Source organism: Lissotriton helveticus, chromosome 12 (genome assembly GCF_964261635.1).
Source record: "Lissotriton helveticus chromosome 12, aLisHel1.1, whole genome shotgun sequence".
In the NCBI taxonomy this organism is placed as follows: Eukaryota; Metazoa; Chordata; class Amphibia; order Caudata; family Salamandridae; genus Lissotriton; species Lissotriton helveticus.
Genome location: NC_136073.1, coordinates 284,578,623 through 284,596,416, shown reverse-complemented (window position 1 = coordinate 284,596,416; position 17,794 = coordinate 284,578,623). Strand labels below are relative to the sequence as shown.

At 47.1% G+C, this 17,794-nt stretch overlaps 1 protein-coding gene across 1 annotated transcript in view; it reads left to right on the top strand.

Moving 5' to 3' along the window:
- The window catches only part of LOC144798009 (ATP-binding cassette sub-family C member 12-like), a 2,245,771-nt gene that overhangs the window by 1,255,236 nt on the left and 972,741 nt on the right, over window positions 1-17,794 (top strand). The window lies entirely within an intron of this gene.

Genomic DNA, 17,794 nt, shown 5'->3' with positions numbered 1-17,794 from the left:
GCCCTAAGAATAATATTAAATCTTCCGCAATTTACCTCACCAGCTCAAATAAGATTAGAGTTCGGATTGCAAAAGCAGCAAATCTCACGGAAAGGGGCCTACGCCAAATGCTGGTTTAAAATAAAGGGGGCCGAGCCGGGCACATTGAATTCACACCTGTGGTTGGAAATCTCTAGGAGAAATGATAGCCCAGCGATGAGTTACCTTCATTCAGCGATCAAGCTGCTAGCTTTACAGTACCTATGGGATTCCTGCTCATCCCAGAAAAGCTTCAAGGTCCTGGTAAACAAATCAGTAAAGATTGTATCTCCCGCAGAAGATAAAGCTGCCCTTAGCAGGAGGGCCCACGGCTGGTTCGTAATCCAGAGCTACAAGTCAACAAAGCCCCAATTATACATAGGAACAGGTTTTTCAAGAATAACAAAGGAACGGTCCCTTCATCTGAGGCTGGGAATCTTACCAGCAAAGCCCCACCTTCCTCCATGGAAATGAACAATCTCCTCTAATTACTGCAGACTGTGTGGAGATCTAAACGAAGACATAATACATATACTATGCATCTGCAATGGCTTGAGAGCCGCAAGGAGACAGTTTCTAAAATAGCTCCAGATTGCAAGTCAGGTTCGATATTGCATTGAGGCGGTAAATGCCTGTTTTGAGGGCAGTAATATCCGCCTGTCTTGCAGCCTTGTTCGGTTTATGAGGGAAGCAAATGTAAAGTTAAGTCTAGAAGATCCACAATTTACCGGTCTTTATGCTACGCCAGCCGGTTCATGAGACAAACATAATAGCCCCGACCACTAGGGCTTTGATTAGATCTACGAATACTACCTTAGCTGCTAAGCTGTCAGTAGTCTGCATGGGCTGGCTTCGAGTTCATTGAACTTTGTACTCTCCATAAACATCACTTCACGGGGTGCATCCATCCACGAGAACAAGCCTTATGACAAACTATTTTACTAACTATGAAGAACTATCTTACCTACCAGTTTTTATTCCTCTGCAATTTTATAGAATTACAACATATTTTGTAATCTTTTAGCATTATTTAATGGTGAAGCTACATTATGTGAATTAATGTTTTACCTGTTTGCAAAGGTTTTAATAAATCATGCAATAAAGTCATTATTATTATTATCAACAGCAAAATAGGACTTAAGTGCAAAACACTTTTTTTTTTTCAATTCTTTTTATTAACCAAAAAACAATACGTACACAAACATCGACCGGAATGCATCTGGTGACCACTGTTAGAAACATAGGGATGCAGACTTCCAAGTATGACAGCAAGCAATTAAAAAGAAAAGAAAATGAGCCTAGGAGTCTTTCGAATCCACACTGGCTGGATCCAATTCTGGTGGTTCACAGATGTTGCCTCGATAGGTATTCCAGGCTTCCCAGATCTTCACCCATTTGCAGGGTCGCCCTCTGGATACATATACTGACTTCTCACAGAACATACACCAATCAAGATCTTCCATCCATTTTCCAACCTTGGGGGCCCGTGTAGCACCCCAGAGCTGTGCAATGTTATGTTTGGCAACCGCGCAAGCGAGAGCCACCCAAACCTTGCCATGACTCGGCAGGTCCATAGGCTCCCACACATTCAACAAACATCTCCTCACCTCCATCTCGACCCTCACGCCCCATACTTCACTCATTTTCTAATGTATCCTCTTCCAGAGATCACGAACCCTCTCGCACTCCCACAATATGTGCATGAACGTCCCAGGCAGCCCACACCCTAGTCAACAGTCAGCAGACCCAGCCAAACCCAACCTCTGCAATCCCAGACCCGTGATGTAAGAGCGGTGCAAAATCCTAAGATAAACTAATCGAAGTCTCATGGGGACCGCCACTTCCTTAGAGGATGCCACCGCCTCCCTCCAATCCTCATCGTCAAGTACGAGGCCATCGGCAACCCACTGGCCGCGCAATCGCACCAACTTTCTATACGTTAAAGAAATCGCCTTAGTGGGCATGAGGCCATCAAGTAAGCGGTTTTCTAGCGGGGAGGCTACCGGCAGCACCTCGTCTCTGGATACGACTGCACTCAAGGCATGGCGAATCTGGAGGTAGCGGAACCGCTCGGTCTCATTCAGCTGATACTTGGCCTCCAATTCTTCAAACGTCAGCACCTGCCCTTGCCCCATATATCACAAACCTGCGTTATACCGATCAAGTCCCAACGATCAAATCCCTTCGTTTTCCAGAGCATCCCCAACCTCTCAGAACTCCACAACGGAGTGGCCAGTGTCAGACGCCCAGCCCATTTGAGGTCCCCGTTGGCCTCATGCCACACTCTCGTAGGGCACAAAGTGGGCCCCTTCAATGGAAAACGACCACGCTTCGCGTACAAGACACTGGTATACTCTCCCCCCGGAACCTGACCATGGTCCATCGCGTATCCCGAGTCAACCGGGGAACCATAAATAGCATGATTGATAGGGGCCAACTGAGACGCCCAGTAATATTTCCGAATATTAGGCAAACTGATTCCCCCATCGTACCAAGGCAGCATCAGCTTTGACAATGCAATGCATGGCCTCTCCTCCCACAGAAGGCCACGCTCCAAAGACTCAATCTCACGGAAATACGACGGGGGCACAGGGTCATATGAGTTCTCTAGAGCATACAGGAATCGCGGGAGAGCCATCATCTTAAAAAGGACAGCTCGGCCCAGCAAAGAAAGTGGCAGCGTCTTCCACCGCGCAACATCCACACGGAGTCTAGCCAGAGGAGGCAACAAATTCAATCGGAAGCGCACCTTGGGGTCCTTAGAAATCTGGGGTTTAAGCAATTCAATAGAAAGACCGGAAGCCCTGCCCGAATGGGCCCCCCTAATAGCCATTGCCACCTCATCGTTCGTGAGGGCGGAGTCCAACAGTTCCCTATGATCGTCCGACAAGGCAGGCATTGGTATATCTCGTATCATATCAGCGTTGTCTATCTCAGTGTAAGTTCCAGCCGAGGTATATACCTCCTCATAGTACTGAGCAAACTCATCAACAATCATCTGGGGGTCCGACGTGGCCGCGGAACCCGCAATATGCAGCTCTGGAACCAGCCGAGACCCCAGCCACCCTTTTCCAACCAAGCAATCAACTTCCCCGCCTTGTCGCCATGCTCAAAGATCCTACACTGAGTGGTGGCATGTTGCGCCTTATCACCGTCATAAGTCAGAGTCTTGTATTCATCCCGGAGAAGAGCGAGGCGATGATTCGCCCAAGGGTCGCCCCCAGAGGAAAAAGCAATTTCCAAGGCCAAGAGCTCCGCCTCCACTCTATCCAGCTCCGCCCTCCTCCTCTTCTTCTGCCCAGACATGAGGCAGAGGGCCTCCCCTCTAATGACAGTCTTGTATGCCTCCCAAAGGGAGCACCTCGACGTGACCGATCCCTCATTTTCACGGAAATAACTATCCGTAACCCGCACAAGCTCTCTTTGCACCACAGGGTCTCTCAAATGCCACGCATTGATGGGGGCAATTCTACCAACGTCACCCTGTCCCATACACAGCGGAAGCCAGATCGGCAAGTGGTCTGAGACCCCCCGCGCCAAATGGGCTACGTCCCGAACAATGGCCGCTTGGGCAGCTGGCAATAATACGTAATCAATCCTTGAGAGGGAGTGATGCGCAGCCGATGAATTCGTGTATTCGATAGCACTCGGATGTCTGAGACGCCAACCGTCTACTAACCTCGAAGTGGAAATAAAGTCGGGCAGCCACCTACGAGAGGGCAACAACACACGGGAGGGGCGCCTGACTAATTCACTATCCATTACTGCGTTGAAGTCCCCGCCAAGTACCATAGTGCCTACGGGCAGGGTGAGGAACATCCGGCCCAAATCGCAGAACGTATCAACCTACAACGCCGGGGGAACATAAATAGACACAAGAGTGACAGTCCTCCCAGAGACCCGATACACCCACGTAACGGTCACGGTTATCAGACCAGGTAGATTGGATCGTCAAGGGAAAGGAGTTCTTTACAAGAATGCCCACTCCCCTGGAACCAGATGTGAAACCAGCATGTGCTACAAGCTTGTACCCACCCCTTTGTAGCGCCAGACATCGTTTTCCCATGAGATGTGTCTCCTGCAATAGGACAATGTCAGGCGAATGTCGCCTGATAAACTGACTCACCATAGTGTGCTTTATCTTGTCACCCAATCCGTTCACATTCCAGCTAAGGATGGAGAACCCCAGGCCCTGTCTAACAGAAGCCATGCATCATTTCAAAGAAGAACAGGAGATTCGAAGGCACCCGTAGCAATCCCCGGTCACAAACAACAAACAAACAAATACACAAGGACCCCCAACACCCAATTCCCATACCCCCCACCCTGCACCCCTGCATGTAGCAAATGCACATCCCCAACTCGCAGTGTGCCTGTCGTCCCAATTAACTACAGATATCTAAAGGTAGAAAAACGGAGGAGGACCTTACAACAAGCCGCCCACCCCCACTACCCCAAACCGACCACAAGACCCCCAACCGATAAAGCACAAATAAGAGTCAAAAACAGAAATAGTTCAGAAGGGGGGGAAAGAACAAACAACCCCCACCAATCCCTCCGCGCCGGTGGCAGTTTTGCGCGGCATACAGTTCAAACCAAGTCATTGTTCGTCATCGTCCGTCCGGGCCCGAGCCCCGGAGTCCGCACCCTCAATTCGATCCAGCCAGTCCGCGGCTGCCTCAGGAGAGTCAAAGAACCAGGGCTTTCCGCTGTGTTCAATCCGCAAACGAGCCGGATACATCATTGAGAATTTAATGTCCCGGTCTCTTAGCCGCAGCTTGACGGACGTAAACCCTTGCCGTTGCCTCTGGACCAGCTGGGTGAAGTCCGGAAAAAACAGTAGTGAAGCGTTCTCGTAGGCCAACGGGCCCGTGGACCTCGCCGTTTGCAGGATAGCGTCTCTGTCCCGAAAGTTCAGGACTCGGGCAATGATGGGACCCGGAGGCGCCCCATTCTTCGGGCGGCCACCGGGGATCCTGTGTGCCCTCTCCACAGTAAAGAAATTACTAAGGCCCTTGGGCTTGAAATGTTGCATGATGAGCTCCTCAACAAAGAGGTCCGGGGTCGCCCCCTCATTTCGTTCCGGAACCCCCAAGATATGGACGTTGTTGCGGCGCGCCCGACCCTCGTACTCATCGAGTTTCCGATCAAATTGATGTCGGGCCGCCTTGAGGTCGCCCACCGCCTTCTGGAGCTCGGAGACATCCTCGAGGAGGCTCCCGGTCTTAATCTCAAGGTTTTTGACCTTCTCAGAAGTTTTGGTGAGGTCAGCCCTGATGAGACCCACCTCGATAGTAACAGTGTCCAGTTTCGTGTCAGTCTTGCCCAGGGAGGATTGAACCCCATTTATGGCAGCCATTAGTTCCTTCATGGTGGGATCTTCACCAACCGGATATTCTTCCGGGCCCCTGGTCAGGGTTCGTTTCGTATCGACTGGGGACCCCTGGAGATGGCATACTTGTCGATGCGATTAGACTGGACCTGTCGAGTTGATTTCGAGACCTTCGATGGCATCTTTTTGGGGTCTCTGGAAGCAGGACCGCAAAAGCAGGAGAAATCCACCACTCCTCAGTGGAGTGTATACGGGTCCTGCGATGGGCGACCTCGGAACAGGGTAGAGAGGCCCAGGACACCCCAGCCGCCACCCGGATACGACAAAATAAGATCCGACAGGCCACTTCCGGTCCCGGAGGCCGATGTTGTCGCACTTCACCCCGGATGGCTCTACACCCAGGGTCCCGGTCTCCAAGACCCCAGGCCCCAATTCTTCCGACGACGATATTCAGGCGCCAAAATAGCCAATCAAGCCAGAATTGCACCTAGCGACTCAGATGGTAGGGACGGGGCTCAGGATAATGTACCGGATAGTCGGTCAGGATGTGGCGGCCGGTGGAGCCGATGCTCAAGCGGCCAGCTTGGTCGCCGGCGTGGCTCCTCTCGCAAAACACTGTTTTTAAATAACATCCATCACTGCATTTCTTATCTTTTATCAGTTTTCAAAATTCAGGATCAAGCAGCTCTTTAAATAAACAGTACTCTCATATAATCCATTGCAAATGCATTTTTAAAAGGCAATGCTCAGGTTTGCTGTAACGGAGGAGGGACATTGCTGTTTGCTATGGCTTGGTGGAAGCACCGCTCCCACCAAACCATTGCAAACTCTGTCCCTCTTTCAACAAGCGAGAGCATTAAAAATGCTCTCACTTGTTGAAAGTGGAGGTGTGATGCTTTTGGACAGAGGGAGCTGCATGTTCGCAGCTCTCTCTGTCCACAAGCAGTGCCGGCTCCCACAGGATGTGGGAAGTCAGCAGGGACTGCAGACCATCAGGCTCCCCCACTGTCTCCAACATGAGCAACTGGGTGCTCTGGGCACCCATTAGTGTGGCCAGGCCCCAGGGAATGGAATTCTAAGGGCCGAAATCAACCCTTCTCCTTTTTTTACAATAACAAAATAAAAAGAATAAGGCAGGATCCAGGGATGGGGTTCCCAGGACAGAAATCGGCCCTGGGAGGGGGGCTGTGCAACCCCTCTTTGCCATTCTAAAAATGTCTGGCCCGGGCGAAGGAGTCCCCCTGCCTTTAGAATTGAAAAAATGAAAACGCTAAAGTTAAGATTAAACTACCCCTCCTGTTATCTTTAGTAAGTCCAACTCTGCATGATTGCTGAGAGGTCTTCATGGCCCACCCCCTTTCTCTACCACTCTGCAAACACACCTCCTGGCACACTACTAGTAGGGGGATGAAGTCCCCTTGTCTGCTGAGGATCCATGGGTGAAAACAACCTCTTCTGGAACCGCCAGTTAGTCCCACACAGTGGGATTGTGAAGATGTGTTTGGAGGCCATGCCCCCTTTGTTCACCACTCCTGGTGCTAATGGTTGGAGAATAAAGTCTTCCTGGATGCTAAGGGACTTCAGGCCCAGGAGCCCTCCTGGTACTTACTGTAAGTCCTACAAAGCCAAATTCCTGAGACCGGGTCAGAGGCACGCCCCCTTTCTTGACCACTCTGCAAACGTCATTACTACTTAAAAATCCATAGAAATGCACAGAAAAAACAAAGGTTACAAGGACATTATAGTTGGGAAATGGAATTTTAAAAGCCTTAGAAATTCACTGAAAAAAATCAAAGGTTACAGGGTTTTACAGTTAGGCTCAGATTTCCCCCGTACAAAACCAGAGAAATTCAGCAGTTGTAGTTACCTGAGCTAACTCTAACTTACATCCCTCAATCCACTGATTATGACCTCACATACCACATCACTCATGACATGGTCAGTGGCATCACTGATGACATCTCAAATGACATCACTGATGACATCATCGAGGGAGTGTAAGTGTTTTAACATTCAAATACAATTAGGAGGAGCGTCTAAGTATAAAATGTATATCAAGCATAATAAATTCATGCAGTCCAAAAAAAGAATCAAAAGAGTTCCAAGCAAGTTTCCATCATGTTTGTATTGAGTTCATTTATTATAGTATTTCATTCGGAATAAACAGTCTTCCTTGATGAAGATATCCACCATGCAAATGTTCTAATTATTGTACAAGCATCTATTGCACAGCCAACAATTATTCCACAGCCTACGCATTTCGTCCTATCCGGGACATCATCAGGGCTCTAAATAAGAAAAAAAGGCGATATTACAATCAATAACTAACTGAAGAATCATGTCTACACAACACATGTTATATTCCACTTAGAAGCCTGCCTATATACCATTCTATACATCAAGTAGAATAAGCCATGATCCTGCCTATATAACAATCTATGTTTTCAAATTCCATTTGTTATTTATGCAAAAGTGGTTCGGGAATCATCAACCCATTGAAATACATGTCTTTAATATCATGGAGTATCCTGATTACAGTTTAAACTTCAGCCTTCCACTTAGAAAATAGCAATAAACCCTCATAGTTCCTACTGCTTTATCCTATATTGGCCTTCTCACCTCTATTTACACTCCATGTGATGCTTGGTAATCCCTTCTCAATCTCATTTTCATCCAGCAAGTCAAGAATGCCTATTCTATATATATAAAAACGAATGTATGTATGTCTGTCTGTCTGTCTGTTTGTCCTTTATGCATTACTACACCATTCATCCGATCAGCATGAAACTTTGGGAAGTTGTTGAGTACACTCCCGCGAAGGCTTCTGGCATAAAAATGTTTCAAATATCGGCCCCCCAGGGCCCTCATAAACTTTTGAATTGTAGGCGCCAGACGGAAAAACAACAATCGTGTATCCACAAGCACTCGAATAAATAAATAGAATTAAAACACCATTCATCAGATCGCCTTGAAACTTTGGGAAGTTGTTGAGTACACTCCTGCAAAGGTTTATGGCATAATTTGTTTTTAAATATCGCCCCTCCCAGGGCCCTCATAATCTTTAGAATACTGATGTACGCACAAGACGGAAAAATAACAAATTATGTATCCACAAGCACTCTTATAAATAAATAGAATTAAAACAGAATTTATCCGATCACCAGGAAACTTTGGGAAGTTGTTGAGTACACTCCCGCGAAGGTTTCTGGAATAAAATGTTTTTACATATCGGCCCCCCAGGGCCCTCATAATCTGTCGAATACTGATGTACGCACCAGACGGAAAAACTAAAAATCGTGTATCCACAAGCACTCAAATAAATAAATAGAAATAAAACGACACTTTGAAATGTTTTCCATATTAAAATGAATAAGTTTCAATAAAAATGACACAATGTAAATTGAATGTTATCATAACGAGTTTCCTTGAATTTCCTTTCTTGTCGCAGCAACGCGCGACGGGTAAGCTAGTTGTATATATAAAAAATCTGCTTTTATTTCTCAAACCCCTCATTTATTGAACAAAATATCATATAATTTCTATTCCATTAACTCACCTCATCTTTAGGCTAACAGTCTTATTCCTTTATCTTTTTTCTGGATAGCTTCGACTTATTACACAGTATTTTCCTTATTTCTTAATAATATAATTGAAGGATTCCTCCTTATATTTGAAAGAGAAAGATACCCCATGATCTTCCATCCAGCATTTATGAAATTAAAAACACTCCATAATATAGTGTAATTTTCTCACCCCATTAAACGTCTTCTGTTTTTCCACAAATCCAAAGTCAGTCTTCCTCCATCCTAATGTAACTGACGCAGTTTGTCTAAAAATTCACCAAACAACACAAATTCAGCTTCCCTTACTAGTCTCCATTGGTATTAAAAGCCTACTTTGTTAAATACTTTTGCCCCATACAAACATTGGTTGGCACCTATCCAAAGTTCCTATATAATATCCTTCCTCCAATGCGCCACATCTCACCTTAATGTTCACTCCTGTGAGATGTAATTAGTTTTGCATTCACAAAGACCCACTAAGTCCCACACCTCCGTCTCTTTAGTCATCCATGAACAAAATTGCCTGCAGTCGTAGACTGTAATATGTTAAAAAAACACTCGTTTTAGAATTCATTCTACCCGAATTCCTTATACTCCTCTTCCTTCCAATACCTGATAAATACCCCACGAAAAACACTCGTTAGTGTCCCATTTTACCTAAACCCCTGAATCTTTTCCTACATTCCACAGCTTCAAGATCTCCCCTTATATTTCCAAAAATGTGTGTCCTATGTCTTCATTCCATGCCAGCTGGGAACCCTGCTATTTAAATCCCAAGGCAACCAATCACCTAATGCGTTTTTTCTGACTACATTATTTCAATCTTTCCTCCCAAGTTTCCTTCCTGGTCCACACCCTTTTCCCGTTCTATGAAGCAAGTCCTCAGTGCCACAAATACCAGAAACACTCCATTTGTTTCCTGCTTAAAGGAATTGTCCAATCACAACAAGTCCTGCCCCGTCCTGTCATTACATGGAGACTGGAAAGACTAACCTCAATCTTCACTTCAGTATAATTAAGGCGATTACTCAATTGTTTGTATGCTTTGGACAATTATTGCTGTCTTCCCCAAAGCACAACACCCGCCTTTATCAGCACTACGCACAATACAATTTTCATCTGCAGATAATTTATTGACCAACACATGATACTCTTTATCTCTCTGTGACATTACTTTTCTTTTTTAGTTTTCATTTACATTTTTATACAATTTGTTCAGTTCATTTACTACTCTTCACAGCATAGTCTATGCCAGAATTGTCCGAAGCATACAAACAATTGAGTAATCGCCCTAATTAAACTAAAGTGAAGATTGAGCTTATGTTGGAAAGTCATCATGTCAACTATATACAACTGTTGGAGTGGCAAAATTTGAGTTTAATTAATCAAGAGGAGTACCTGTTTTTACAAGTTGATGAACCCGTTACCCCAGTGCTCTATTTGATCCCAAAAGTGCACAAAGAACCTTCAAATCCTCCTGGTCATCCATAATTTCTGCTATCAGGAGTGCACTGGAGAATACATCAAAATATGTAGACTCATTTCTACATCCCTATATGCAAAACCTAGCATCATACATACAGGATACCGGGGATTTCTTAAAGAAAATATATGATCTTCCGTGGGAGCCTGATTTTTTACTGGTAACAATAGATGTCACCACATTATAAACAAGAATTCGGCATTCAGATGGTCTGAATGCGGTTAAATACTATTTGGGTGACCGTCCAGTGAAATTGTGGGCACATACACAAATGATCCTGTCTATTACTTCAACATGTCTTAACAACAACTTTTTTCTCTTCAATGAAGAACTGTTTCACCAGATATGTGGAACTGCGATGGGCACCCGCTTTGCCCCCAGCTATGCTAATCTGCATATGGGCTGGTGGGAGGAGCGGGTGATCCAGAAGCATTTCCAAGAGGCATGGCATGATATTGTGATGCATTGGAGCCGTTTCATCGTATGGAAAGGGTCAGAAAAAACTTTGAATGATTTTTTGAATAAGATACAAGCCAACAATCTAAATTTACACTTTAACAGTACTGTTAGCAGTGAAAGTGTCCATTTTCTTGATCTGACGGTCTATATTGACAATGGGAAGTTGGAAACCAAATTGTACCGAAAGCCTACAGCCAGCAATACGTTGCTTCATGCAACAAACTTCCACCTAAAAAAATTAGTAGGAAGCATCCCTTATGGTGAGGGTCTAGGAACCGTTAGAAATTGTAGTAGGAAGGTAGAAACTGAGCACGAGATGAAGAAGTGAGAAACATGATTTCTGGCTAGAGGCTATACTCCTGATACAATAAAATCAGCTGCACACAAAGCCAAGCAGATAACAACAGAAGAAGTCCTTTACAATAAGGTTTCAAATGCAAATAAGGTGAAATGCCAGAGTAATCATTGCAGGCTAGTGACTATTTACAGCAATCAGCAGGATAAAGTGAGGAACATTATTTACAAACATTGGCATTTGATCAAGAATGATCCGGTACTGGGGAGTGAAGTAGAGAGAAGACCCCAAATAACCTTTAGACAAGCTGAATCTTTGAGGCAATCTCTAGTAAGAAATACCTTACCAGCTAATAAACCAAAAACAAAGGCACAAATGTGGCTTAAGAGAAGTGATGGTTTTATCAAGTGCACTAAATGTAAGGCCTGCACCCATGGCAAAAATACATCTGTATACAGCTCCAATCTGTCAAAAAGATAAAAAAAGATCAGAGGGCAATTTTCCTGTAAGAAAGATTTTGCTTTCTACATGCTTCAATGCCCTTGGGGCTTGAGGTACATAGGCAGCTTTCAGCACTTGAGGGTAATAAAGACTGGTGACAAAACGTACTCTGTGGCACGTCATTTCGATCAACATGATTGCAGGAATGTACAGGGACTAACATATGTTGTGATTGCAGCCATCCTACTAAGTACAAGAGGTGGAAACCGTGAAAATAAATTGAGGCAATTGGAATCATGTTTTATTATTGAGCTCAACACCAAATTTCCTGATGGCCTCAATATGGAGGAAGATTTTCGCACACACTTATAAGTGAGGATCCCAGTAATTTTCTTAAGGTTTTAACAGTTTTAGGTATAATTCATAAACAATATTTAACACAGACGAAATATACATTGTATACAATTCCCTAAACCCACTTGGGCAGAACAAGTTTTGAGACATTTTATGAAAGGTTGGCAAATGCAATGTTGATTGCAAAGGGAACACTGTTATTTGTATAAATTGCCACTGGTATAAATTGTATGGTGCCCACATGGGCTAATTTGAAACACACTTTAGTGTAACAACAGTTTCCAGAAAAACACTGCGACATGTCCAAATGCAAATATTGACAAGGTGCCCACTTGGGCTATACGGGGTTGCATTTCGAGAGATATTTTGCTCTCAAAATTATAATCTTGTTGCTAAATGAATAATCAAAGCAAAAAAGAAACGTGTGTTCAACAATTGCCGTTGACGGCCTGCAGACAAGTTTATGAGTAATGAAATCATAACTATATTTAGTAATTGCCGTAAATACAATGTTGGCAAATTAGAATCTTTTATTTTAATAGTTTTTTATTCAGGCATTTTGTGGCATTTATTATGCATAATTTTACATAAAACAATGCTGTTCCCATTTGCCAAAGGAGTACATAGACAGCTAGGATGTATATAACGAGTCTGTTGTCTAGTTTTATTACAAGTGCGATCATGTGACACATAATGGTGGTGATCAAAAACAATGTAATCTTTATTGCATTTTGTTGATGAACAAGCCTGTTTCCACAGGCGAAACGCGACCAGCAGTGACCGGTGATCAAACTGTACACGCACAAGGTAACGTGGCATTGTTGTCCTTTTTGTGAGGAATTGTTTGTATACCTATATATATATATATATATATATACATCAATCAATCAATCAGTACATTTGCAGAGCGCGCTACTCACCCGCGAGGGTCTCAAGGCGCTGAAGGGAGGGGGGGTGCTGTTACTGCTCGAATAGCCAGGTCTTGAGGTGCTTCCTGAAGGTGAGATGTCCTGGGTCAGTCGTAGGTGTGCGGGGAGGGAGTTCCATGTCTTGGTGGCCAGGTAGGAGAACAATCTTCCTCCTGTTGTGGTTCTGAGGATCCGTGGGACGATGGCGAGGGCGAGGCTGGTGGAGCGGAGCTGGCAGGTGGGAGTGTAGAACGAAAGGCGGCTGTTGAGGTATTCGGGGCCCATGTTGTGTAGCGCTTTCTGTGCGTGGGTGAGGAGCCTGAGCATGATCCTCTTGCTAACGGGGAGCCAGTGCAGGTTTCTCAGGTGGGCAGTTATGGGGCTGTGGCGAGGGATGTCGAGGATGAGTCGTACGGACGCGTTCTGTATGCGCTGAAGTTGTTTCTGAAGTTTGGCTGTTGTTCCTGCGTATAGGGCGTTCCCGTAGTCCAGGCGGCTGGTGACGAGGACCTGGGTAAGCGTCTTTCTGGTTTCGGTGGGGATCCATCGGAAGATCTTTCGGAGCATGCGCAGGGTGTTGAAGCATGAAGATGAGATGGCATTGACTTGTCTGGTCATCGTGAGGGAGGAGTCCAGGATGAACCCCAGGTTGCGTGCGTGGTCCGTGGGTGTCGGTGCGGTGCCCAACGCAGTGGGCCACCAGGAGTCATCCCTGGTGGATGGGGATTGCCAGAGGATGAGGACCTCCATCTTATCTGAGTACATTTTCAGGCGGCTGAGCTTCATCCATTCCGCGATGTCTTTCATTCCTTCCTGGAGGTTGGATTTAGCGGTGGCTGAGTCTTTGGTGAGGGAGAGTATCAGCTGGGTGTCGTCGGCGTAGGAGATGATGTTGAGGTTGTGTTTGCGAGCGATGGCGGTGAGGGGGCTCATGTAGATATTGAAGAGGGTTGGGCTGAGCGAGGAGCCTAGGAGATGCCGCAGATGATCTTGGTGGCCGCGGAGCAGAAGGGAGGGAGGCGGACTCTCTGGGTTCTGTCAGAAAGGAACAAGGTGATCCAGTCCAGGGTTTTTCCTTGGATCCCAGTGTTGTAGAGGCGGGCTGTTAGGGTGCGGTGGCAGACGGTATCGAAGGCGGCCGAGAGGTCCAGGAGGATGAGAGCGGTTGCTTCCCTGTTGTCCATCAGGGTCCTGATGTCATCGGTGGCTGCGATGAGGGTGGTCTTGGTGCTGTGGTTGGCTCGAAATCCGGACTGGGATGGGTCGAGCGAGTTGTTTGCTTCGAGGAATGCAGTCAGTTGTTTGTTGACGGTCTTCTCAATTACTTTTGCCTGGAAGGGAAGGAGAGAGATGGGGCAAAAGTTATTGAGGACTTTTGGGTCGGCTATGGGTTTCTTCAGAAGGGCGTTGATTTCTGCGTGCTTCCAGCTTTCTGGGAAGGTGGCTGACGCAAAGGAATTGTTTATGATGTTCCGGAGGTGGGGTGCGATGATGGCGTTGGCTTTGTTGAAGAAGAGGTGAGGGCATGGGTCAGAGGGAGAGCCAGAGTGGATGGTGCTCATGACGTGGGTGGTGTCTTTAGTGCTGACGGGGGTCCAGGCACTGAGGGTGGTGGGTGTGATTGTTGGTTCGGTGGCTGGGGTCGGAGTCTGGGTGCTGAAGCTGTCCTGTATGTCTGCGATCTTGTGGTAGAAGAACGTGGCGAGGGAGTTACAGAGGTCATGTGATGGTGCGATGTCGTTGTTGCTGGTGCTGGGGTTGTTGAGCTCTTTCACGATGTTAAAGAGTTCCTTGCTGTTGTGGGTGTTGTTGTCCATCCACTCTTTGAACAATGTCCTTTTGGTGGTGCAGATCAGCTGGTGGTGTTCGCGAGTGGCGTTCTTGAGGGCTGTCATGTTTTCTGGCGTTCGTTCATGGTGCCAGGTTTTTTCGAGGATTCGGCAGGATTTCTTTGAGTCTTTGTTTTCCTGGTGCTGGTCTTGCCTGTGGGGTTCTTTAGAGGACCGAGGTTGTCGGTGCTTCTGGTGATCCACTGTGCGAGATTCTGGGCTGCGTTGTTGGTGTCAGGGGTGTCAACTGGTGGGTTCTGGCTCAGCGAGGTGGTTACTTTGCTCCAGGATCTGCGGGGGATCTGTTGGGTGTGGTGGTGGGATGTAGTCTTCTTGAAGGTGAAATGGATGCAGCTGTGGTCTGTCCAGTGTAGTTCCGTGGAGTGGCTGAAGGAGACGTGGTTGCTAGCGGAGAAGATGGGGTCGAGTGTGTGTCCGGCGTAGTGGGTGGGGTTGTTCACCAGTTGCTTGAGTCCGAGGTTGGCGAGGTTGTCGAGCAGGATGGTGGTGTTGCTGTCTTTGTTGTTCTCCAGTTGGAAGTTCAGATCACCTAGGAGGATGTATTCGGATGAGGCTAGGAAGTGCGGGCTGATGAAGTCGGCGATGGTTTCGCTGATTTGTATGCGCGGGCCGGGGGGTCTGTAGATGAGGGTTCCTCTGAGTGTGGTCTTGGGGTTGGTGTGGATCTGGAAGTATAGGTGTTCGGCGGCTGAGATTGTGTCTTCTGCGTTGGTTGTGACGCTGATGGTGTTCCTGTAGATGATGGCGATTCCCCCTCCGTTTTGGTTGATGCGGTCCTTCCGGGTGATTTTGTAGCCGTCAGGGATGGCTATGGCGATGTCGGGGGCCGAGGAGGCGTTCATTCAGGTCTCCGTGAGGAAGGCGACGTCTGGTGCTGTAGTATCGAGGAGGTCCCAGAGTTCGATGGCGTGCTTGTTGACGGAGTGTGTGTTGAGAAGGATGCACTTGAGGTTGTTGCTGTTGTTGTTGCTGGGTTCGATGGGCAGGGTGCAGGTTGGGAGGCAGGTGAATTTGCAGGCTTGGCAAAAAGGGGGGTCCTAAAGCATGTTTTCTCCATGTTAATTTCCATAGGAAACTTTAGACAAGGCTACAGCCTAGCGACTTTCTTTAAATGGTGTAAAGATGTTCATTAGTTCCTGAGAAAATTATACATAAATAAAAATTAGTATCTGGCGACCGCGGTCAATCCGCAAACCCTCCTGAGCAGAAGCTTGACTCTGAGTGGCTGCCAACACTTCGAACTAGGAAGTGTTGGCAGCCATCTTGTGACTCACAAGAAAAGAATTAAAAAACAAGAAAAGGGGCAGGGTGGAAACACACACTTTGTTTAATTAAGCCCCGGGGTGGGCAAGGTCCCTGGGGCAATGTTCATAATACTTGTGGGTTCCGCACTGGCACCAGAGCCCAGGGGACCCCCGGCTCCCCGGGGCTTTTCAATTGTAAAAAAGCATGGAGATGCTCCTGACCCCCATGCTGCCCTGGGGACCACCACCTCCCCGGGGCATTCCTAAATTATAGCTGGGGGGGCTCTATGAGCCCCCCAAGCCCCAGGACCACCACTTCTCAAGGGCTTTAATGTTTGAAATGGGGGGCCTAGTACCCCTAAGCCATGGGGAACACCACCTCCTCGAGGAAACAATAATTGAAATGATGTATGGGGGCTCCTGCCCCCATACCACCTCAAAACCACCACCTTCCCGGGCCATACATAAATTAAGGGTCGGGGTCTATTACGGACCCCCAACCCCAGGAACCACCACCTCCCCAGGACTTTAAACTTGGTGGGAGGGGTACCACACTTGCCCCCATCCTTGAGCTCTAGAGGGCCCTGGGGACCACCTCCTCCCTGGGCCGACTCCAGCAATGTCCCGGGGTACCGACACCCAGGACATTGCAGTTTGCTATGGCAGGGCGGGAACAAAGCAGAATTGCTTTTGCCCACAAGCAATGCCAGCTCCCCCAGGAGGCAGGTAGCCGGCAGGGACTGTGGGGGCCTTAGAGATTCCCCACAGTCCCTAATGTGAGGCCAGGTCCCAGGGGATGGGGTACCCAGGCCAACATTGGCTTGAAATGGGGCCAATCGGCCCCTATCCTTTAAAAAAAATAAAAAATGGTCAAGCCTCAGGGATGAGGTCCCCGGGGCCGATATCGGCTAATGGAACTGGGGGGTATTGCATTTTTTTCTCTCACCATAGAAGTCGCCACCCCATCACGGCTCCCAGTGTAATGTCGTGGTGGATCTGCGGATCTACCTTAAATAAATACATTAATGGTATGTAATCTAGAAGCTGGTGTTGCATTTCTGAAGTTTTTTTTAGAGTAAGTGAGTTTGAAGTAATAATTACATTCAATTTGATAGAATTAGTAGTAATATAAAACAATTGTTAACGTTGACAATAAAAAGTGTATTGTGTTGGAGTATATTGAATTCATGCTTATGTTTTGCGGATTCGCAAAGGGTTCGCAAATCCTCAAGAGAATATATGTTTTAAAAAAAATAAGATTCACTTCCTGGAGGTTGGATTTGGCGGTGGCTGGGTCTTTGGTGAGGGAGAGTATCAGCTGGGTGTCGTCGGCGTAGGAGATGATGTTGAGGTTGTGTTTGCGAGCGATGGCGGTGAGGGGGCTCATGTAGATATTGAAGAGGGTTGGGCTGAGTGAGGAGCCTAGGGGATGCCGCAGATGATCTTGGTGGCCGCGGAGCAGAAGGGAGGGAGGCGGACTCTCTGGGTTCTGTCAGAAAGGAACAAGGTGATCCAGTCCAGGGTTTTTCCTTGGATCCCAGTGTTGTAGAGGCGGGCTGTTAGGGTGCGGTGGCAGACGGTATCGAAGGCGGCCGAGAGGTCCAGGAGGATGAGAGCGGTTGCTTCCCTGTTGTCCATCAGGGTCCTGATGTCATCGGTGGCTGCGATGAGGGTGGTCTTGGTGCTGTGGTTGGCTCGAAATCCGGACTGGGATGGGTCGAGCGAGTTGTTTGCTTTGAGGAATGCAGTCAGTTGTTTGTTGACGGTCTTCTCAATTACTTTTGCCTGGAAGGGAAGGAGAGAGATGGGGCAAAAGTTCTTGAGGACTTTTGGGTCGGCTATGGGTT